This window comes from Amphiura filiformis, chromosome 20 (genome assembly GCF_039555335.1).
Source record: "Amphiura filiformis chromosome 20, Afil_fr2py, whole genome shotgun sequence".
Lineage (NCBI taxonomy): Eukaryota > Metazoa > Echinodermata > Ophiuroidea > Amphilepidida > Amphiuridae > Amphiura > Amphiura filiformis.
The window spans coordinates 36,854,725-36,879,985 of record NC_092647.1 but is presented as its reverse complement, the minus strand read 5'-3'; the positions used below and the strand labels follow the sequence as shown (position 1 = coordinate 36,879,985).

The 25,261-nt window shown below is 36.7% G+C and overlaps 1 protein-coding gene across 2 annotated transcripts in view; it reads right to left on the bottom strand.

The window, feature by feature from the left end:
- Nucleotides 1–25,261, bottom strand: part of LOC140142772 (glycine receptor subunit alphaZ1-like) — a 312,910-nt gene that overhangs the window by 28,197 nt on the left and 259,452 nt on the right. The window lies entirely within an intron of this gene.

Genomic DNA, 25,261 nt, shown 5'->3' with positions numbered 1-25,261 from the left:
AAAATTCTGTCCGTCCGTGACAAAAATGGACATTTGTTGTCATAACTAAGAAAAAGTTTGGAGTTGCAAGATAATTTTTCTATGGCAATGTGCAGTTACTGGAGCTGCTTCAACTTAGGGGTAAAAAAATAACAATTTTAAAAGTTCCTACTCTGGTTAGCATTTGTGTCCGTCCGTGACACCCAAAAGTGTCCGTCCGTGACAAAATTTGTCACATTCTCCTGCAAAAGATGAAGCGTGTTTGAGTTTCCAATATCTGTGTATCAGGTAATCAAACCATGTATCTTGGCTATTATTTGTCCTGGAAAGTATTGGTAAGTATTGATAGTTTAGATAGAAATGACAAAAGAGTACTGAAAAGTAGGGGAACCTATTTCTATCTCGTCCGTCCGTGACGCAAACATTTCTTTCGTTCTATTTATAGTAACCATGGTAACAAATCATACCTGCCAATTTTTTTAAATTTTCAATAGGGCTAATGATACTCTTCATCATAAAACATAAAACAATGAAGTAAATGTCAGCAGTTGTTTTTACCAGGCTGCTTTTCTATCAATTTTGAAAATGTCCGTGCTCATGGGTATTATAAATGCATTAATCATGACAGGTTTTTGGAAAATATCAATATCGGACAAAACACTCAAAAAGTGTTTTTTATGTTTGAGTGGTTGGGTGTACCTTAATTTTGTTGGTGTCCCCGTATGTTAGCGTATGTGTGCAATGAATGTGTGCGTATGTTAATGTTGGGTGTGGGGGTGCGCGGGCGGGTGTAGCGCACATGTGTACTGTTTGTATATTTTGTGGTGTGTGAGGTTGGGGTATGTGAGTTTGTTGATGGAGTGTCGTATTAAAGTTGATGGGTTGTGCAGGGTAGGGGTACGATATCCCATTGAATTAGACCTATCAATGCATTATTTCAGTGTATAAACCGTAACCTCCTTGGGGGAATAATACAGAACATGAAATGCTTTATGCATGGCTGGGTGTGTCATTTTGGGTGCCCGGATGTTTTGTGTACAGGGTTGTGCGCGTGCACCCCTATATGACTTGTAAGCTTGAATTTTTAATCACAATAAACATACAGAGATAATTGATAAAAAAAGTGTGCCATTTTTCAGAAATAAAAGATACTTTAAATGATGTTTGTGTGTGTGGAGTGGGTGTTGGGTTGTCAACTTGTCTGTTGGGGTGACGGGTGGGATGTATGTATGCGTTTGTAAATGCCTCCAACTGTGGAGGTGTGTGTGTATTGTCACATTCACACTGTGGAGTCTGCTAACAACCGTGGAGCTCCACAGTTGAAGATAAGCTCAAAAATGGGGTTTTTGAGCCATAGAGGGGGTATACCACCTGTCATTTTTCTGATTAGAGCAACCTCCACAGTATGGCGGTTGCTGTGAGATTTGTGTAAAAAAATCTCCCCAGTTTGAATGTGGGTGTGTGAATCTCCCCAGTTGGAATATACACACACCTCCACACTTTGCGGCATTTACAAGAGGGGGTGCGTTTGTAAATGCCGTCTAACGAGGACCTACATATGGATACACACCGTAAAACGAGGACACACCTCCAAACGAGGACGTCCTCGTTTTGAAACTATGCCCAGGATGACGTAAATGATGCAAATATGTATATAAGATAGCATATAAGATAGGTCCCCCATAGCGGGTATAGGACGGGTCTCAGTTGGATAGTAAGTTGCCTGGTGTGTTTGCGTGAGGTCCACGGTGTGTCGATTAAAAACGGGTGTGTAAGTCCTCGGTTAGATCCTTCTAAAGTCGAGGTCCTCGTTTGAACGTATTTACAAACAGGGGTGTGTGTGTGTGTGTGGGGGGGGGGGGGTGAGGTGCGACCGGTGTTGGGGTGACAAGTGGGGAGGTGAGTGTTTTGGGCCCATGTCCCTGGGTATGTTTAGGGGTGCATTATTTCTACCGGAGGGGCCGGGAGCAGACAGAAAGTCACTGCCGAAAACTATATGACCCCCTTCTCCGATAATAAAAACCATATGACCCCCTCCGAGCTACATGAAAATCATATGACCCCCCCACCAACAAAAAAAAGAAAGGGTATTGCTGTGGAGTAGTGGGGTCTTTGTAATATTGGTTTACAGGGATGTGCCACGCAGACCTTTGAATGCTGACTTTCTCTGTACCATTTTTCACCATGTAGCAGTGATGTCAGTGTGCATTCATTAGGCACAGTAGCTAGTGGACGCTTAAAAGTGCTGCCGTATGCACACAAAGTCATGTAATGATGCGCAATAGATGCGCGCATGTCGGATCAGCTGCCTCAACGCATTACGTCACTGCCACATACCAGGCTGAAAAATTATGCCTTTACTTCTTGCTGTTTTTGCCACCCGGCTATCAATTTTTCACAAAAACACCTAAATTTACCCTAATTGCAGTAATTGGGCACTTTTCCCCAAATATTGGTCTCTACTGAATAGCCACCCATCAATATACCATTATCACTGAAAAGGACCCCAAAATCATGGCACATCCTCATATACCTTCAGTTAAAACTCTTCTTTGGAGTATTCAGGAGGAAGCACAACCAAGTACCAAGTACCTTCAACCAGGTAGACAGGGGCGTAGCCAGCTTTTTGGTCAGGGGAGGGCAAAATAAACAATTTCGGGGGGCACATACATCATACAATACTTACAGACTGTATGTCTTCGAGCTTCAAAACAGGCTTTATTTGGACGATGTGTGCGTGTAGCGCGCAGAAAATTTGGTATTTTACACTATTTTTGGCCATTATCAGGATAGAAATGGCTTTATCTTTACAATGTGCGCGAATAGCACTCAAGAATTTTGTATTTTACACTATTTTGGCCCATGATTGGGCTGAATGTTGGTAGAAAAGGGGCTCCTTGCCCCTTTTCTATTCCTTTGCCCTCCTGATTATCTCTTTCATTTTTTGTTAGAGGGGTACTTTTTTCTATCATTTTTTGTCATGATGGGGGCATTCTGCACCCCCCTTCCCCCCTGCTGGCTACGCTACTGCAGGTAGAACCCCACAGGGTATTTTAACTTTTATTATTTTTATTTTATTTGTTTCACATGCATGTACACAGTTTTTGGTTCAAACTGCCACCCTGTGCTCCAGCTAGTACATGTACTTCAATACTACAGGTCCTGAACAAACCACAGTGATATTATTCCATTAAACTGAGTGATTAAAGTTACAATTTTTTGCACCAAGAACAATCTTTCAAGTGGCAGGTGGAAACTTGGGGTCAATATCATTATAATTCATTAGTTTTATGTAATTAGGCTAAAATGGCTGTAAATTGATTGACAATTTAGAGTTGGATGAAATGCTACTTTTAATGAATTAATTTTATTTTTTAATTTAAATCACTGACTTCAAAATTTCTTTTGTAAAGAGGTTGTAATTTAAATCAAATCATACAGAATTTATAAAAAATCAAATATTAAGTTTAATTTCTTCATTTATCAAACTATCAAGCTGATTTATTGATTTTCAGTCTCTTTAATTGTAAATATGCATCAACTTCTCAATGTACCGTATACATGTTGATACTGGGTGCAGTACATTTCCCCCTTTGGTGTATAATGAATGAGTTGCGAAAACATGCACATACCCCTGTACACCCCCATCCTAAGGCTAGGGTGTCTGCGGTTTGTGTGTGTTCACTACTCACTGGCAGTCACTGCACATTCAATGTCCCAAACATTTGTCTAATTTTAAAAAGATGTTTTAGAATTAATATTATTATTATGATGATTATGATTATGATGATGATGATGACGTTATTTTTCTATAATGTATTTGAATACATTGCTCTTCGTGTACATGTATGCTGGCACATGCAAACAGTTAACTAGTGACACTTCTCTAGTCCCTGGCCCTGGGCACAACTTTGAGTTACATGTAGTGTGTCACACACACACCCCACCCACAAATACCCCCACATGACTGCTGACACGTGATACATGTAGTTTTTACCTTCAGAGTTACCTGTTCAAGTTACTGTCATGTCATGGTGGTTTGGGCGAGTCTTTGTAGTGTAACTAGGGTATGGAAATGACACCTACTGTGGAGTTTGATAGTGGATGTGTATAGGGGGAGCGGTGTGGGGTGGTGTAGCCGTCTCTTTTCATTGTAAAAGAACAGAGTCTGACCACAGCAATTCTGTGCAGCAGCTTGATTATTCTTAATTCTCTATAACGAAAAATTTTGGCAGTATGTATATTTATAAAATATGGTTCAAAATTCTCTTATTTCAGCCAATTTGTATTGTAGATTTGAAACTTGATTGACCCCCAACACCCTCCCCTGGCATGGACCCCGGGCATGGACTCGGGTCTTATTTATGTTGGACTCGGACTCTCTTATCATTTGCCATGTAATTATATAACTTAACTGCATGTAGGCCTAGTATTGAAATGTAATACAGCTTGGTCAAATTTTGCAATTGAATTGCCAAAAATTGACATTTTATAATTAGCTTACAATATAATATGCCAAGTGGGTGTAAGTTACACTGTAACTGTGAACTTAACACAGAAATACATCCAAATCATGTAGTTTTGGTGCAAATTTATATGAATTCACACTGCGGCAGGTAACAAGCAGATTCCTCCGAGGCCAGACTTAAGTCCGCTGCGCACTAGGACCAAAGTGTCGGCCGACACGCAAAGCGCAAATCTAATGGTCAGGGGTCCAGGGGCAATGTTCCAGATGGGGGTCCAGGGCGAAGCCCCGGAAGCTCCAGGATTTTGAGGTGCAAAACCATCTGACCCCCCCTTTTAACTGCCCGACAAAAACCATCTGACCCCCCCCATGTATTCTCCCGCCCCCCCCTCCGGTGGAAAAAATGAACGGTCCCTAAACTCATTGGGATTCAAAATTTTGAATTATATGGACTTATTTGGAATATTTGGGAATTAACATGGACTTTTAGGGACTTACGGGATATATTAGGAGTTCAATTGGAATTAGTTTGAATAATACGGACTTACAGGGATTTACCGGACTTATTTGGAGTTACTCAGAATTAGAGGGATACTCGGGAATTAAATGGACTTATATGGACTTACTGGACTTATTAGGAGTTATTTGGAATTAGTTCGGAATAATATGGACTTATAAGGACTTACCGGACTTATTTGGAGTTACTCGGAATTACAGGAATATTTGGGAATAATATGGACTTATAGGGACTTACCGGACTTATTCGGAATTAGTTGGGAATAATATGGACTTACAGGGAACATTTAGGAATTACTGGAATAATGGGAATTACACCCTGTCATGGGGCCTCAGGGTAACCATAAGTGGTTCATTAATTAGTTTGCGCACTATATATTATATACCTAAATAATTAAAACTTAAGCGTAATAATCCCTGTAATATCAACTCATGGTGAATCAGCTTCAATACATCCTAAATCTCCTTACGTGACGTGGCACATTAGATGACAAACATGAGCACATCATGTCTATTCAAGTACAGCAGCTTAGGCTATCACGATAAACATGGACTGAGGTGCTAACACGTGTAGATAATAATCCCTGTCATTCACAAAAACATCTGTTAAGCTCTAGAAAACATAACTGGCAGTGCCAGTTATCTGGCACAATGACCGTATCCTTCAGTTAGACAGCATGTTCCAATATAGTGGCATTTGAAAGGGGATCTTGGTGATACCACATACGCGTACGACAGAACACCGTTCATTGTTCATCGTGCTACTTCTATACATGATATCAGGCAATAACTGTTGCAGGATATGAGGCTTAAAGTAACTGCTTTTCAACCCTCCTGAGGCCTTTAACACTATAGGCAGTCCCAGTTATTTTCAGAAGCCATTGATACTTTGATTTTATCAAGACGTGTACATCGCGTTTTTCTGTAGGATTCGAAATCCGGAAAATAATTGAGAATACCATGTAAAATATTGCTTTACAGCCTGTCTTTTGGCAATTAGAAAATACTGTTGTGACAAAATGCTTACATCAACGTCACGGGCGCAGTCTTAGCTCTCAAATACCGTTTGTTCTGTTCAATTTGCTTGTTCCAATTTCGAGATGTGTTTATTTAACAACGAAAGGGTAAAATCACAATTGTGCCACTTTTACTAGGGAAGAGAGCTGTACATGTAAATCAATGATAGCTGATGTTGATGCGTCTAATGCATTCCCCTTTCGGGCGCATGTATTAGACGCATCATTATTAGCACGCGTGCATTATTGTCTAATATCTCTCTCAACAAGTAATAATACGCGTTCATTAACCTATAAACATGTATAGGTGCGCAATATTTGTCTTTTAACATACTAAGAGAACAGTATTTACCACCATTGACATGCACATGCAGAACAGCAGAATGTGAAATCCATTTTTACAGCAGAATGTGAAATATTTATTTGCCTCTTTTAAGTGGAAAAAGAAAATCATCATTCCTGCATCATGATAAAACAGTAAAAACAGTCAAAAAAGTTTGTATTGTGTAATTGATGGATTCTTTTGATTTCACGAAGGAACTCTTGAAAACTTGATGCTATCACTGTTACATGTAAAACCCTCTTCCCTACTAAAAGTGGCACAGTTGTGATTTTACCCTTTCGTCTTTAACTAAACATATCTCGAGATTAAAATAAGCAAATTGAACAAAACAAACTGCATTTGAGAGCTATGACTACACCCTTGACGTTGATGTAAGCATTATTTCACAACGGTATTTTCTAATTGCCAGAGAGGGCGCTTTTCACTTGCACAAGTTTTTTTGAGACAGGCTGTATATTTGTTGTGTGGGATGTGTGAATTGGTATGTGTTTGCTAGAAAGGGGTTTGGGGTACACAACCTTGTTTGAATAACAGAACTTAAACAATTCCAAGCATTAAGACTGTTTGTAGTATGATCATGATAAACTGGTTGGCATCCTTTGGGACTAAGTTTTTATTACCTTTGTTATTTTCATATCCAGGCGTAGCGGAGTCACAAACATCCTTCTCAATCCCTATTGACATGGTTAACAAACTGAAACTCAGAAAACTGGTAAATGCAAAATTGTATCGTTTTGGGATGCAAAACAGTCATTTTGATGCTTTATCCTTTTTTAATGTAAAGCTCCTCAGTTTATCTTTTGTTTACCACAGTGATATATTGTACATAATGAATGTCAAACATAACAGCGGAAAAATACTGAAATGGGAATCCTTGATTTGTCATGAATTTTCTACGGTTTAATTTACTCATGGTATGTGACATTTTTTATAAAAGTTAAACTCACACATTTCAAAAGGCTCATTATACATCAAACACTATGAGGCATTTCATTTTCCAAGAAATCAAAATTGACCTGTTGCATCCGAATTTTTGCAAAGAGAAATGATATTAAAGCACGTTAAAACAGCAAGTAAAACAGAAAGATACTAAATAAATAGAGTGCCAAAGGGTGTCACCTATGATTCTCCGCTGCTGGAGGTACTAATACCAGTGCGTGATTTCGCTGTTTGTATTATGTAAAATCGTCATTGTATGGGTACTCGATTCTTGATCAACTTAAGGGTAGACGAGGTATTGTTATTCGAGGCAGCCAAAAATAAAAATAGATTTTCATTATCAGTATATTATTGAAAAATAACACTTTGATGTTTTGCAAAAGTTCATTCTACAAATCATATACTTTGAAAACTTGTTTGATTTATTGTTGTGAATGAGTTATGTACGTGTTACAAAAGTATTGTTGTTTCGGCCCTCTTTACAACATAACTCAAGAACCACAGGACCTACAAAAGTATATCTGTGATAATTGTCTACACACTCGCTATGAAATGATCAAAGATGCTGTGAACTACAAAACAGTTTAAAATAGTTGCTAACCTTAAACAGCACTGTCAGAGAGCATTTGGCGTTAAGAAAACCTTTTAAATTAAATTACTTTATCATAGTTTGAATATAAAATCACATTGTACTATTCTTCAAATCAAACAGATGTCGTATAATTATGAATAATTGGGGCAAATGATTGTATAGCATATAAAATAGTTATCTATTACATGATAGTACATGATAGTACCGTAGGTACTATTAACATTATTTGTGCAGACTTCGTTGTAATTCAAGTCAAGTTTATCCGGAAATTATATGGAATAAACTAGATTTAACAGGTTAAAAAAAGTATTTTAGAAATTGCTGAAGGCAAGAATACGTGTGCAGCTTATATTTACACAAAGTCAATTTCATGCGAACACGAAACCGCTTAATACATGCATTTTTGTCTTGTACTTTAGTAATAGATTAGACATTCCATTTACAGGCATTTCAGGAAGCAACGCTCTCATAACCTATTTTACATGAAATGATATACTCGGAGATTTCATCCGTGAATAACCATTTTCTTTTGCATTGAAACATTACTCTGAATTGACATTTGATGTACAATGATTGTTATTATGATAACATTGTTCATGCAGTAGAAATGTATGATCTAATCATCGATATTAGTGACATATCGATGACGATTGCTATCGCTCATATTTCACTGGAAGAGTTTACGCTAGAAAGGGGCCATTCAGTATTATTGTTAAAACATACTTCTAAAATTACAAGCGCTAAACTGAACAGTTTATTTAGCTCTCTTGTGCTATCATGTGCTTTATAGTAACTGATTGATTATAAGTCCCCTGGGGACACCAATGAATGGAGCCATTCGGTGTTCATTTTCAAATACGCTTCTTGAGTTGAAAGCTCTAAACTGTAAAGAATCGTACATTGGAGAGACTGAACGTTCTCTCAAGACCAGATTTCTCGAACATAGACGTCCTAGCACAACTTCGTCTGAGGTTTCCAAACATATCCACATAGAGTCACCGGGCCATCACGTCGACCTGGACAAAGTCCAAATCTTGGATAGGGAACCTCGCTGGTTTGAGAGAGGAGTCAAGGAGGCCATCCACATCAGGGCCAACCAACCATCTCTGAACAAAGACGGAGGGCGCTACAAGTTACCAAAGGTCTATGACCCGGTCATTACGTCACACTTCAAGAGTGCACGATCGGGTCATTCCGCTGACGAAGGCTGTTGTAGCAACAGCTGAAAATTACGGAGGTAAATATTTTGTATTGAGATCAAGAGTTTAAATCTTTCTATATATGGATTACCAATACAGATGAACTTTCATGCTAATGATCGACAACTTGATTGGTCGATCAGTTCATTGTTTGATGGTTTGATAAGTCTATTGATCGAAATTGACTATTATATAATTATTAATATTGTTATTGTTTTGATTGATTGATAACTTGAAGAATTGATGTATCAATTAATTCGTTGAGCCGTTGCAAGTGAGTACGTGAAATGTTTAAGAGCTGAGTTACTTCAATAGGCCTAAATTAAATAAATACATAAACAAGCAAATAAATAAATGTATAAATGAATAAATGAATAAATGAATAAATAAATAAATAAATAAATAAATAAATAAATAAATAAATAAATAAATTTATTTATTTATTTATTTATTAATTTATTAATTAATTAATTTATTTATTAATTTATTAATTTATTAAGTAATTAATTTATTAATTTATTAAGTAAGACAAACTGGCTGATCCGCCATGAGCTGTTATGGCGTGTGGTGGTGAGCCAACGACATGTAATCGTTAGTGCACGCTGGTTCGAATCCGAACGGTTCTGATTTTTCTCTCCTTTATTATAATGCCAGTTTGTCTGAGCTCCATTTCTTTAATTATTATATATTTTCTCAGGCATGTATCCTCTGGATCCTCGCATTTAATATTTAATGTCTCATATTGACTGATGTCATGCTATGACACAGCAGATAGGCCGCCCTCTCTAATTATAATTAATTTACATTGGCCGTGCGACATTTACGAGAGAATAAAATCATTACATGTTCAATTCGCCGGCTGATCCGCCATGAGCTGTTATGGCGTGTGGTGGTGAGCCAACGACATGTAATCGTTAGTGCACGCTGGTTCGAATCCGAACGGTTCTGATTTTTCTCTCCTTTATTATAATGCCAGTTTGTCTGAGCTCCATTTCTTTAATTATTATATATTTTCTCAGGCATGTATCCTCTGGATCCTCGCATTTAATATTTAATGTCTCATATTGACTGATGTCATGCTATGACACAGCAGATAGGCCGCCCTCTCTAATTATAGGTTATAAATGTGTTATAGAAATTGCTGAAGGCAAGAATACGCGTGCAACTTATATTTGCACACAGTCAATTTCATGCGAACACGAAACCGCTTAATACATGCATTGTTGTCCTGTAGTTTAGTAATAGATTAGTCATTCCATTTACAGGAATTTCAGGAAGCAGCGCTCTCATAACCCATTTAACATGAAATAATATACCGTACTCGGAGATTTCATCCGTGAATAACCATGTTCTTTTGCATTGAAAGATTGCTATGAATTGACATTTGATGTACAATGATTGTTATTATGATAACATTGTTCATGCAGTTAAAATATTAGTGACATATCGATGACAATTGCTATCGCTGATATTTCACTGGAAGAGTTTACGCTAGAAAAGAGACATTCAGTATTATTGTTAAAATATACTTCTAAACTTACAAGCGCTAAACTGAGCAGTTTATTTAGCTCACTTGTATTATCATATGTGCTTCTTAGTAACCGATTGAACAGAAGTCCCCCGGGGAACACCAAATGAATGGAGCCATTCGGTATTCATGTTCAAATACGCTTCTTGCGTTGAAAGCTCTAAACTTCAAGGTTCCTGAGGCAGTTTATATTTGGTTCACTTGTGTTATCAAATTTACTTTTTGATAGTAACTATAGGAAAAGTGCTGCCTACGAATGCCAATGTTCAAGGTCACTCCATTTGATTATTTATTTCAACAGGATAAAGGTGGTGCATGGGTGGTGCGCAGTTTGAGTGTTATGCCATTGAATAACGATCCATTTTGTAACAATTTAGTGGTATATAAACATGATATAGTAATGGAGCGGGCATGTAATGGAGCAATGTTTTGGGATCATCGTGTCTTTATTTCTTGAACGATTAAAAAAATGAGGTCTTGAATCCGAGCTAAATAATGCAGCTATAAGCTGCTGATTCCAATTATGACATTATCTGTCGTCGTTTAGGATATACAGGGTAACCATAAGTGGTTCATTAATTATTTTGCGCACTATATATTATATACCTAAATAATTAAAAACTTAAGCGTAGTAATCCCTGCAATATCAACTCATGGAGAATCAGCCTCAATACATCCTAAATCTCCTTACGTGACATGGCACATTAGATGACAAACATGAGCACATCATGTCTATTCAAGTACAGCAGCTTAGGCTATCACGATAAACATGGACTGAGGTGCTAACTCGTGCATTTTACATAGATAATCCCAACTGTCATTCACCAAAACATCTGTTAAGCTCTAGAAAACATAACTGGCAGTGCCAGTTATCTGGCACAATGACCGTACGAAGCCTTCAGTTATAGACAGCACTTTCCAATATAGTGGCATTCGAATGGGGATTTTGGTTATACCACATACGCGTACGACAGAACACCGTTCATTGTTCATCATGCTACTTCTATACATGATCAAGCAATAACTGTTGCAGGATATGAGGCTTAAAGTAACTGCTTTTCTACCCTCCTGAGGCTGTTAACACTATAGGCAGTCCCATTTATTTTTAGAAGCCATTGATAGTCTGATTTTTATCAAGAGGTGTCCATCGTCTTTTTCTGTAGGATTCGAAATCTGGAAAATAATTGTTAGTATACCATGTCAAATATTGCTTTATATTTTATTGTGTGGGATGTGTGGGTTGATATGTGTTTGCTATTGTTTGGGGTACACAACCTTGTGAGTGTTGTGGTGAATTTGTGGCGTGCGCCTGACTGTTTTGTGTTTTTTATTAAATCCTGTTAAAGAATTGTTGGCAATTTTGATTAAATTTCAATTTTTTCAGAATGCCAGGTTTAATGAGAATTTGTAGCTTATGAGACAAGCTTATTCTGTGAAGAAATTGTGCGATTTTCCCATTCTTTCATGATTTTGTCATTAATCGTTCTCAGTGGCGTTTCCCATAGTAATAGCAATGATGTGATTTGATGGTTTTTAATCAAATGATCAGGATTTAAGAAGTATTCATTTTAACATGTTTACATGTTTAAATATTTTTCTTAAAGCTTTCAAAGTACAAGCCTATGACGATTTCGTTAAATTAGAAGAATTGAATTATCGAGACATGTAAGTCGACGTTTCAGATTGTGTGAATATCAGAAAAAATAAGCAATTGCACAGACAAGAACGGTATGCTAATGTGTTTGTGTAATGTTAAAAATCCAACATGAAGGCACTCGAATGAATGTTTGTATAACAGAACTTAATCAATTCCAAGCATTAAGACTGTTTATAGTATGATCATGATAAACTGGTTGGCATCCTTTGGGACTGACTTTCGAGTTTATATTACCTTTGTTTTTTTCATATCCAGGCGTAGCGGAGTCACAAACATCCTTCTCATTCCAATTGACATGATTTTCTCAATTAGATATTGCTTCGGCAACGTTTTTGAGTATAAGATAGATGTAGATGTAGATGATTAGTAACAGTACGGATGAGTGACTACCTAACGAGATTTAGTTAAGGTTAAGGGAGGTGTTATGAGCGAACCGTGGTTTGGATTCCAGAGGGAGGGTGCCTGTAAGAGGCACAGCCATCAGAAAATGAATAACTGAGATCGCGCGCCAAATAAACTTACTGCAGTAATTTTCCAAGTCTTTAAAAAAAAATAGACATAGGTGGGAATCGAACCCAGCACCTTCCGGTTCTGAATCAACAGATAGTATCACTAAGCCAACTTCCTATCTGCAATAAAACCTGTGATATTAATTCTTGATAATGTTTCACGGAAAAATCAATACTAATGTACGATGTCATTCAAACTCTAATAGAAGTCCCACAACTAAAGTAGCAATCGATAAATCTGCTCACTCAATCATCAAATAATCAATCGAAAAATAAATAAATAAATAAATAAATAAATAAATAAATAAATGAACAAATAAATAAATAGCATGAAAGTTCATCTGTGTTGGTAGACTTCATAATTGTAAATTTAAACTTATGATCTCAACACAAAATTAAGACGTATCAAGTCTACCAACACAGATGAACTTTCATGCTAGTATACGAAAATGATTACGGCAAGGATTGCCTAAATAACATCAGACAGTTGGAAAAAACGGGCTGTAAAATCGCCCGGTATCGGAATCATCTCCGGTTTAGTCTCCACTGTAAACACCAAAGGATAACACCAGTAAGTCTCCGTTTATCTAACGTCGACCTGGACAAAGTCCAAATCTTGGATAGGGAACCTCGCTGGTTTGAGAGAGGAGTCAAGGAGGCCATCCACATCAGGGCCAACCAACCATCTCTGAACAAAGACGGAGGGCGCTACAAGTTACCAAAGGTCTATGACCCGGTCATTACGTCACACTTCAAGAGTGCACGATCGGGTCATTCCGCTGACGAAGGCTGTTGTAGCAACAGCTGAAAATTACGGAGGTAAATATTTTGTATTGAGATCAAGAGTTTAAATCTTTCTATATATGGATTACCAATACAGATGAACTTTCATGCTAATGATCGACAACTTGATTGGTCGATCAGTTCATTGTTTGATGGTTTGATAAGTCTATTGATCGAAATTGACTATTATATAATTATTAATATTGTTATTGTTTGATTGATTGATAACTTGAAGAATTGATGTATCAATTAATTCGTTGAGCCGTTGCAAGTGAGTACGTGAAATGTTTAAGAGCTGAGTTACTTCAATAGGCCTAAATTAAATAAATACATAAACAAGCAAATAAATAAATGTATAAATGAATAAATGAATAAATGAATAAATAAATAAATAAATAAATAAATAAATAAATAAATTAATTAATTAATTAATTAATTAATTAATTAATTAATTAATTAATTAATTAATTAATTAATTTATTTATTAATTTATTAATTTATTAATTTATTTATTAATTTATTAATTTATTAAGTAATTAATTTATTAATTTATTAAGTAAGACAAACTGGCTGATCCGCCATGAGCTGTTATGGCGTGTGGTGGTGAGCCAACGACATGTAATCGTTAGTGCACGCTGGTTCGAATCCGAACGGTTCTGATTTTTTCTCTCCTTTATTATAATGCCAGTTTGTCTGAGCTCCATTTCTTTAATTATTATATATTTTCTCAGGCATGTATCCTCTGGATCCTCGCATTTAATATTTAATGTCTCATATTGACTGATGTCATGCTATGACACAGCAGATAGGCCGCCCTCTCTAATTATAATTAATTTACATTGGCCGTGCGACATTTACGAGAGAATAAAATCATTACATGTTCAATTCGCCGGCTGATCCGCCATGAGCTGTTATGGCGTGTGGTGGTGAGCCAACGACATGTAATCGTTAGTGCACGCTGGTTCGAATCCGAACGGTTCTGATTTTTCTCTCCTTTATTATAATGCCAGTTTGTCTGAGCTCCATTTCTTTAATTATTATATATTTTCTCAGGCATGTATCCTCTGGATCCTCGCATTTAATATTTAATGTCTCATATTGACTGATGTCGTGCTATGACACAGCAGATAGGCCGCCCTCTCTAATTATAGGTTATAAATGTGTTATAGAAATTGCTGAAGGCAAGAATACGCGTGCAACTTATATTTGCACACAGTCAATTTCATGCGAACACGAAACCGCTTAATACATGCATTGTTGTCCTGTAGTTTAGTAATAGATTAGTCATTCCATTTACAGGAATTTCAGGAAGCAGCGCTCTCATAACCCATTTAACATGAAATAATATACCGTACTCGGAGATTTCATCCGTGAATAACCATGTTCTTTTGCATTGAAAGATTGCTATGAATTGACATTTGATGTACAATGATTGTTATTATGATAACATTGTTCATGCAGTTAAAATATTAGTGACATATCGATGACAATTGCTATCGCTGATATTTCACTGGAAGAGTTTACGCTAGAAAAGAGACATTCAGTATTATTGTTAAAATATACTTCTAAACTTACAAGCGCTAAACTGAGCAGTTTATTTAGCTCACTTGTATTATCATATGTGCTTCTTAGTAACCGATTGAACAGAAGTCCCCCGGGGGACACCAAATGAATGGAGCCATTCGGTATTCATGTTCAAATACGCTTCTTGCGTTGAAAGCTCTAAACTTCAAGGTTCCTGAGGCAGTTTATATTTGGTTCACTTGTGTTATCAAATTTACTTTTTGATAGTAACTATAGGAAAAGTGCTGCCTACGAATGCCAATGTTCAAGGTCACTCCATTTGATTATTTATTTCAACAGGATAAAGGTGGTGCATGGGTGGTGCGCAGTTTGAGTGTTATGCCATTGAATAACGATCCATTTTGTAACAATTTAGTGGTATATAAACATGATATAGTAATGGAGCGGGCATGTAATGGAGCAATGTTTTGGGATCATCGTGTCTTTATTTCTTGAACGATTAAAAAAATGAGGTCTTGAATCCGAGCTAAATAATGCAGCTATAAGCTGCTGATTCCAATTATGACATTATCTGTCGTCGTTTAGGATATACAGGGTAACCATAAGTGGTTCATTAATTATTTTGCGCACTATATATTATATACCTAAATAATTAAAAACTTAAGCGTAGTAATCCCTGCAATATCAACTCATGGAGAATCAGCCTCAATACATCCTAAATCTCCTTACGTGACATGGCACATTAGATGACAAACATGAGCACATCATGTCTATTCAAGTACAGCAGCTTAGGCTATCACGATAAACATGGACTGAGGTGCTAACTCGTGCATTTTACATAGATAATCCCAACTGTCATTCACCAAAACATCTGTTAAGCTCTAGAAAACATAACTGGCAGTGCCAGTTATCTGGCACAATGACCGTACGAAGCCTTCAGTTATAGACAGCACTTTCCAATATAGTGGCATTCGAATGGGGATTTTGGTTATACCACATACGCGTACGACAGAACACCGTTCATTGTTCATCATGCTACTTCTATACATGATCAAGCAATAACTGTTGCAGGATATGAGGCTTAAAGTAACTGCTTTTCTACCCTCCTGAGGCTGTTAACACTATAGGCAGTCCCATTTATTTTTAGAAGCCATTGATAGTCTGATTTTTATCAAGAGGTGTCCATCGTCTTTTTCTGTAGGATTCGAAATCTGGAAAATAATTGTTAGTATACCATGTCAAATATTGCTTTATATTTTATTGTGTGGGATGTGTGGGTTGATATGTGTTTGCTATTGTTTGGGGGTACACAACCTTGTGAGTGTTGTGGTGAATTTGTGGCGTGCGCCTGACTGTTTTGTGTTTTTTATTAAATCCTGTTAAAGAATTGTTGGCAATTTAAATTTCAATTTTTTCAGAATGCCAGGTTTAATGAGAATTTGTAGCTTATGAGACAAGCTTATTCGGTGGAGAAATTGTGCGATTTTCCCATTCTTTCATGATTTTGTCATTAATCGTTCTCAGTGGCGTTTCCCATAGTAATAGCAATGATGTGATTTGATGGTTTTTAATCAAATGATCAGGATTTAAGAAGTATTCATTTTAACATGTTTACATGTTTAAATATTTTTCTTAAAGCTTTCAAAGTACAAGCCTATGACGATTTCGTTAAATTAGAAGAATTGAATTATCGAGACATGTAAGTCGACGTTTCAGATTGTGTGAATATCAGAAAAAATAAGCAATTGCACAGACAAGAACGGTATGCTAATGTGTTTGTGTAATGTTAAAATCCAACATGAAGGCACTCGAATGAATGTTTGTATAACAGAACTTAATCAATTCCAAGCATTAAGACTGTTTATAGTATGATCATGATAAACTGGTTGGCATCCTTTGGGACTGACTTTCGAGTTTATATTACCTTTGTTTTTTTTTTTTTTTGGCGTAGCGGAGTCACAAACATCCTTCTCATTCCAATTGACATGATTTTCTCAATTAGATATTGCTTCGGCAACGTTTTTGAGTATAAGATAGATGTAGATGTAGATGATTAGTAACAGTACGGATGAGTGACTACCTAACGAGATTTAGTTAAGGTTAAGGGAGGTGTTATGAGCGAACCGTGGTTTGGATTCAGAGGAGGGTGCCTGTAAGAGGCACAGCCATCAGAAAATGAATAACTGAGATCGCGCGCCAAATAAACTTACTGCAGTAATTTTCCAAGTCTTTAAAAAAATAGACATAGGTGGGAATCGAACCCAGCACCTTCCGGTTCTGAATCAACAGATAGTATCACTAAGCCAACTTCCTATCTGCAATAAAACCTGTGATATTAATTCTTGATAATGTTTCACGGAAAAATCAATACTAATGTACGATGTCATTCAAACTCTAATAGAAGTCCCACAACTAAAGTAGCAATCGATAAATCTGCTCACTCAATCATCAAATAATCAATCGAAAAATAAATAAATAAATAAATAAATAAATAAATAAATAAATGAACAAATAAATAAATAGCATGAAAGTTCATCTGTGTTGGTAGACTTCATAATTGTAAATTTAAACTTATGATCTCAACACAAAATTAAGACGTACCTCAAATAGTCTACCAACACAGATGAACTTTCATGCTAGTATACGAAATGATTACGGCAAGGATTGCCTAAATAACATCAGACAGTTGGAAAAAACGGGCTGTAAAATCGCCCGGTATCGGAATCATCTCCGGTTTAGTCTCCACTGTAAACACCAAAGGATAACACCAGTAAGTCTCCGTTTATCTAGCACAGTCAAAGGAACTAAAGCGGATAATATTCTGAGGAGAGCGGAAAGATCATTGTTGAATGTAAGGATCGGTCAGATAGTGAGGAAATTGGATGATTTAGAGAGTGAAAAAGATCGTATTGGAAATGTTTTGAATACCGCGAATGTGTTACCTAGCGACATTGTAACGGAAGTGACGTCACGATGTGAGCTCTCACAATTAAAGGAACACGAGCTGTCTAAACGCCGACAACAACAGAAATTCACGCGACTCGTGGAACGGAAGAGTGAGATTAATACACCGAAAAAAGGGAATAATATCGCCTCAGAGTGTATCAGTAAATGGGTAAAGAACTGCTCGGATAGACTGTTGAACGATTCGGAACTGTCAGTCTTAGTAAAGGGGTTGAATTTTGCAGTTACACCGGCAAAATTACCTGTTGTTGACATCGTTACATCTACCGAATCGGCATGTCGCAAACTTCCACCTGGCGAGGCTGGTGAACTGAGAGCGAAAGTAGTCAACATTGTCACTCGCCCGAACTGTAATAAGATTGACTCTAACCTTTCTAAAGAGGAGAGGGAAGCTTTGCAACAGCTTCAGAAAGATCAGTCAATCCAAATCTTACCAGCCGATAAGGGAAGATTAGTGGTCATCTTGAATAGTGAGGAATACAATCGCAAGTGTGAGAAACTTCTTAGTGACACTAATACCTACAAGAACTTAGGCAAAAAGGATCCAACCAGTAAGTACAAGAAACAATTAACATCTGTGCTTCTTGAAATCGAGAAAGAGGGTGGTATCAACAGAGTTGAGTACAGACTGTTGTACCCCACCACCGAAACTCCACCTAAATTTTACGGGTTGCCTAAAATTCATAAGAAAGACACTCCACTGAGACCCATTGTGAGTAGCGTCGGGTCAATCACATACAGTAGTGCTAAATTGGTTGCTGACATTTTAGCCCCTCTTGTTGGTAAGACAGAACACCACGTTGCCAATTCTCAGATTTTCGCAGAGCGAATTAAGAACGAAACTGTAGAGGAGGATGAAGAATTAAGATCTTATGATGTCACTGCTCTTTTTACCTCTGTACCCGTTGACAAAGCATTAAGAATTATTCAAGCTCGTCTGGAACAGGATAACACACTTAGTGATCGGACCCGCCTGTCTGCGGCACATGTGACAAAACTTCTCGAAGTGTGTTTGAATTGTACTTACTTTGTGTATAATGGAAATTACTATCAGCAAATCCATGGCGCGGCTATGGGGTCGCCTGTATCCCCGATCGTCTGTAACTTGTATATGGAACAATTAGAACAGGAAGCTATAAGATCAGCCCCCCACCCCCCTTTGTGGTGGTTCCGTTATGTCGACGATACCCATACAAAGTTAAAGAAACAATACGCGGAGGAGTTTACGAATCACTTGAACTCAATCGATCCGGACATCAAGTTCACGACAGAAGGCGAGGAAAATAGGTCACTTGCATTCATCGACACTCATACGGTCATCCAAGAGGACGGTACGCTAAAAATCAAAATCTATAGGAAACCGACCCACACGGATCAATACTTGAACTTTGATTCAAATCATCCTGTCCAGCATAAACTGGGTGTAATCCAGACTCTTCACCACAGATCGGACAGTATCATATCTGAGCAAGAGGACATAGCGGAGGAGAAATCGCACATTAACAGTGCATTAAAGAAGTGCGGTTATCCGAACTGGTCCTTTGACAAAGCTAAGAAAGCGAAAGAAGGGAAATCTAAGAACAGTAACCTGAGAAATACAAACGTTGAGACAAAAGGAACAAGTAGTTTTGCCCTACATTAAAGGAACTTCCGAAGCCCTACGAAGAATCTTCGGCACCTACGGCATCAGAGTTTGTTTTAAACCCACTCAAACTCTGAGGCAGCTACTTGTCTCACCTAAAGACAAAACTGAGAAGAAAGACATTACCGGACCAATTTATTACATCCCCTGTCAGGGAAAACCCTGCAGGGCCAGTGTTCAGAATCTTACATTGGTGAGACTGAAAGATCTTTGAAAACCAGATTCTCAGAACACCGTCGTCCGAGTACTACCTCGTCGGAAGTCTCCCAGCACATCCACATTGAATCCCCGGCCACCAAGTTGATTTGGATGAGGTCAAAATCCTCGACCGGGACGCTAGATACTTTGAAAGGGGTGTGAAGGAGTCAATTTACATCAGAGTCAACCAACCATCTCTCAACCGCGACGGGGGCCGATACAAGTTACCCAGAGTGTACGACCGGGTTTTGGGGTCAAGTGTCCAAAAGGTCACTGATCCCAAACTTGGGTTGCCAGTCTCCAGATGAAGGTCAAAGTTGTGACCGAAAATTTGAGGTACGTCTTAATTTTGTGTTGAGATCATAAGTTTAAATTTACAATTAAATAAATAAATAAATAAATGTGTCCGTTCTCTCGAGCCCCAAAACGTAATTAAATAAATAAATAAAATAAAATAAATAAATAAATAAATAAATAAATAAATAAATAAATAAATAAATAAATAAATAAATAAATAAATAAATAAAACAAATAAATAGATAAATAAATATAAAAAAAAATTAATTAATTAATTTGTAGGAAATAAATAAATAAATAAATAAATAAATAAATAAATAAATAAATAAATAAATTAATTAATTAATGTGTCCCTTCTCGCGAGCCCCAAAACATCATTAAATAAATATATAATATAAATATAAATAAATAAATAAATAAATAAATAAATAAATAAATAAATAAATAAATAAATAAATAATACAAAAAGAAATTAAAAATTACTTTTTCTTGGACCTACGCTGGAAAAATAAATCAGCGCATAAGAAAAAGAAACAGACGCTCGGATTCGGACAAACGACACTGAGATCAGCAACTAAGAAACCACAATGCCTTAGACCACTCGGCCATAGAAGCACACAGTCTTCTTCATGTCAAAAAATATATATTAACCTTTAACGTTGCGCAATATTGGCACGTGACACGGGCACATGTCTGTGGGTAAAGATACTGCATGATAGAAAGGCGTGCAAAGGATCTATCCCTGAAGTTAATGGTCATTGACAAGTAACCAATTTTTTTGTATACCAGCTACACTCAACCTATACAAAGAAGTATATTATTAGGCGTTGACGCAATCATGAATGCGGGAAGTATAAAACCATAGTCGCCACTCGTGCACTTGTTTGAGTCCACAGGTATTCCGGAAACAGCATTCAACCCCGAATTCAGAGGTCGATTTTGAGTTGTTTCATGCAAATACAAACTAATTATATCATGAAAAAACCCACCAAGAGGACTACGATACTTATTCAGAGCCAATCTACATTCTGTTATTTACAAAAGCCGACGGTCAAAGTAAAATTATAAAAAGGAGCAAGACCAGATATCAACGTTAAATCACGGTAAGCCTAAAATCGCATCGAAAACGCAAAAAAGCAGTCACAAAATTTATAATATTACTAAATCACCACAACGAATTGTAACGTAGGTATGCAGAAAAGAGTTGTATTAGCAATAACAAAGTATGTGCAAAAAGATTTGTCTTTGGCATGTCGCCTTTTTGAAATATCGCCAAAAATATGAAATTTTGGAAAAACGCCCCAAAATTTAAAACAAACACGAACCTTCCAAAATAAATATATATTAGCACTCAACAGCCCAGTCACTACCTGTCGCTGTGATTTGGGGTAACTCGTTGCTTCCCTTCTCCAGATACCTGTACTTCAAGGTCGCTCATACCCCAGCCCTTAAGGGAATGGTCTGATAATTTCATCTTAACACTAATTCCTAAATTGTTAAGCATAAATGCCATTGTTTTTGCTGAAACTGCAGTCATGAAAAAGAAGTTTGGAATGGACACACGCCAACAGTTGTGCGAGTACAAGATATTGATTCAGCTATCAACCAAAGCATGTTGACCAATTACCTCGTACTTTTTAATCAAGTGGCATTTTTCAAACTGTTTACTTTTTTTTATACACCCTGTACCATAGTTTGTCTTCTTCCCACAGTTATATATGTAATAAATGCCATAGAGAAATCGGTAGCAAAACCGAAAACCCATTAGATAACCTTAAATAACATTATACGAACTTGCACTCTTGTCGAGGGAGCTTTGTTTGATATAAGGGAATACGAAAAACAATATAAAACTTACGACAGATGGTACTGAGCAATCATAATGGTATATGCATGGTTGCAAATTGATTGAAGCTTAAACACGAATGTGACTAATTTGCATTATGAATTTGGGTCTGTAATTGAAATTACGTGAACGTATTTAAGATAAGTTCTGGCATGCATCGTATGCTACTTAAATGGATCATGCTAATTAAATTAATGAATTAATGTATACATCAAGTGTGCGATGCTAGTCCTTTTCTTAATTTCATCACTCGCACTCATTACAGCGACATGCTGATTAAATGCCTCAGTGGCAGTTGAGATTGGATTAAGAAGTTTCCTTTCTCTTGACCCAGAGGCTGAGAGTAAAATTGTTCACTTGAAGTTTGAAGTGGCCTTCTTTTTTCTTTATCTTTATCTTCAAATCTCTTCATCTCTTTTCTTTCCTTTCCACATGTCACAGGCCAGTATGCGTATAATAGGGTTTTTAGCCTGGCTTGGGCATTTTGTTTGAGCCAGGTTGTCTCCGCACGGAGTGACCACGTAAACTATTTTTGCTCTTAGAACAAAATTATAAATTTCTTTTCACCTTTATCCAAGTCAGCTAAACACCATGCACATGCTTGTATTAGTCCAAAATTGATCCATTCGTTTTTTCGAACGAGGGCGAGTGACATCATATGAAGATTGCTGTACTTATTTTTGATATAAGTGGATAGAAGATACCCGTATATCTTATGTGTTTGGTATAATGCCTGATTAATACAGGTCGTTCTAGAGGAAATAGAGAGGTTATGGTGTTTCTTTGGCACTGCACCTTACCATCGTTTTTATCATACGAACACACGGTATGCTGTCATTATGATTCACATATCCATTTGTTTAAATTTATAAGATGATAAGGATAATAGCCATCGTAGTTTTATGAATGTCAAAAGGAAAGGTTGTTCTTCCAAGGCAATTTAAAGTTGGCATCAAACAATGTAAAACAATGATTTAATCTTACCCGTGTGGACCTATAGACGGATACAGTCATACTACAGTATAAACCTTAACATATCTTTTTGTTCAGATAACCACTCCTTTAAAAAAAAAATAAGTTTCGCCCGTTGAGCTGTAACGTTAAGATTGCCTTTGGCATAGAAGGTACTGCATAGACGATTATACTAGCGTCCTTGCACTTCACAATGAAAGAGCTTGAAAGTTAATAATATTCCCTCTTCGATAAGTTCCGTGCCCAATGAAATTGTACGAGTCTCGGAGGTGTCACAGTATACTCTGTACACGTTCACGGATTTTGATTCGCATTTGCAGTTTGAAGATTTCTATATTTTACGGTTGTTTTCCAAAGAGACTCGTAACAGGTAATTAATCTGTGTGCATTGTAACGAATGGATCGAAGTTATTGACTCTGATATACGGTATGAGGTTCTTGTCTTGATGCAAAGTGACAAACGCAAGACCGCAACGTAATTGTAATTATTATCAACTTATTTTGGTAATGGTTTCATAAATTGAGCAAAAACAAAAGGATTGCTTCTTTTATTTTGGTGGTGGAATGGAGAGGGCGTGCTTATGATTGTGTATTTCTTCTCCTAATTTTTGATATGCAATGTTTAGCCTGAAAGGTAAAGACTCTCATTATGTGTTAGCAGAATCATTATCTGAAATGACGCATCTGTAACTATTCTTCGTTTTAAAGCACCTGAAGTCAAAGTCAGGCTACCCAATTGAATCATCTTGCTCAGTGTCAAAAGAATATGTTAACATGCGATGGTCGCGCATTCACTCCCAGTTACGTAGATTGGTAATTTAATTTTGGCCAATTGAAACATCCATTGCTCGCAAGAACGTTCATGTTTGTGTGGCTGCTAAAGTGATTATGTTCAATTTATGGTCAATGTTCAATGCCTCGTCAAATCGCGACTGGCATGGTCTGAAAAAAAAGAAGGGGTGGGGGGGGGGGGCAACTTTTCTAATTGAAGCGTACCATATACCAATATATCAATCAACTTATAATAGTTGGTGAAATTATACTCTGTTACAATCTCTTCGTTATGGTTATGATTTAGAGCAAATATCGTCGATTTTTACAAGTAATTTCTACGGCCCTCCGAGGATTATTTCCAGGAGTCTTTTTGTTTAATAACTTTGAGATAGTAAAGGTTCTCAAAATATATGCGAATATGTACTCAAGCTATCGTCACGGTAATATCTAACAGTTTTTTGCTAAAATAAACTACTGACTGTCTTTCCAATTTGCGTGAAGCCAAGCAATCAATTCACGCGCGATTTTATAGCACAATGACACATTTGGTATAAGATGAATGCCAAATGTACACTGCAATTTATATATAACCAGAGAAGACAATTTGTATAACGTTACCAATATGCCTATATGATTTTGCACTGTATAAAAAAAAAGAAATCCTAATTTTTTCAACTTGTTAAAAAGAGGGTATAAAATGGGTCCGTGATCCACTCACGAGATGTCAAAAGGAACATCTCCTGCGAACTTAAAGTAGACAACTACTATGTAACCTAATCAAACAATACGTAATACTTCACAAGAAATCAAAATTAATGAAAGCTAGTGTTACATCCGAATTTTGATAAAGCGTACTCTGATGGTAAAAGCCACGTGCGCGTTTTTTATATTCAAAATAAGACAGGAAGACATTAAATAAATGGAGTGCCAAAGGGTCTCACCTATGATTAACTATTACTGGAGTTTTCAGTGCGTGCTTTCTCTGTTTGTATAATGTAAAAGCGTCATTGTATCTTAGATACTCCATTCTGGATCAACTCAATTGCAAGAAAGGATTTAACATTAAGAAAACCTTCCTATTAATTTAGCATAACTCTGAATATCTATTCACAATAATTAGGTTTTTTTCTTCAATAATTTATTTTAGCATAACTCTTCAAATATACAGATTTTTATGAATAATTGGGGCAAATAATTATTATCATGTAACTTAAAATATTTAGTTACATGATTAATATTATTTGCGATATTAATAAAATTCAAGTTTATCAGGAAATTACGGATAAACTAGGTTAAAATGATACAAATGCATTTTTGAATTGCCGGAGGGCAAGAACACGTCTCATTATCAAATTTAACCAACGTAATGTGGAAATGATACCGCTTTACAATACATGTATCTTTTTTTCAATTGAGTTGATAATTAAGTACGCTTTCCATTCATAACCTTTGTTTTTCTTACAATAAAATATACTTTGTTACTTCATCTTTTGCATAAAAATAATCAAATGACATGAC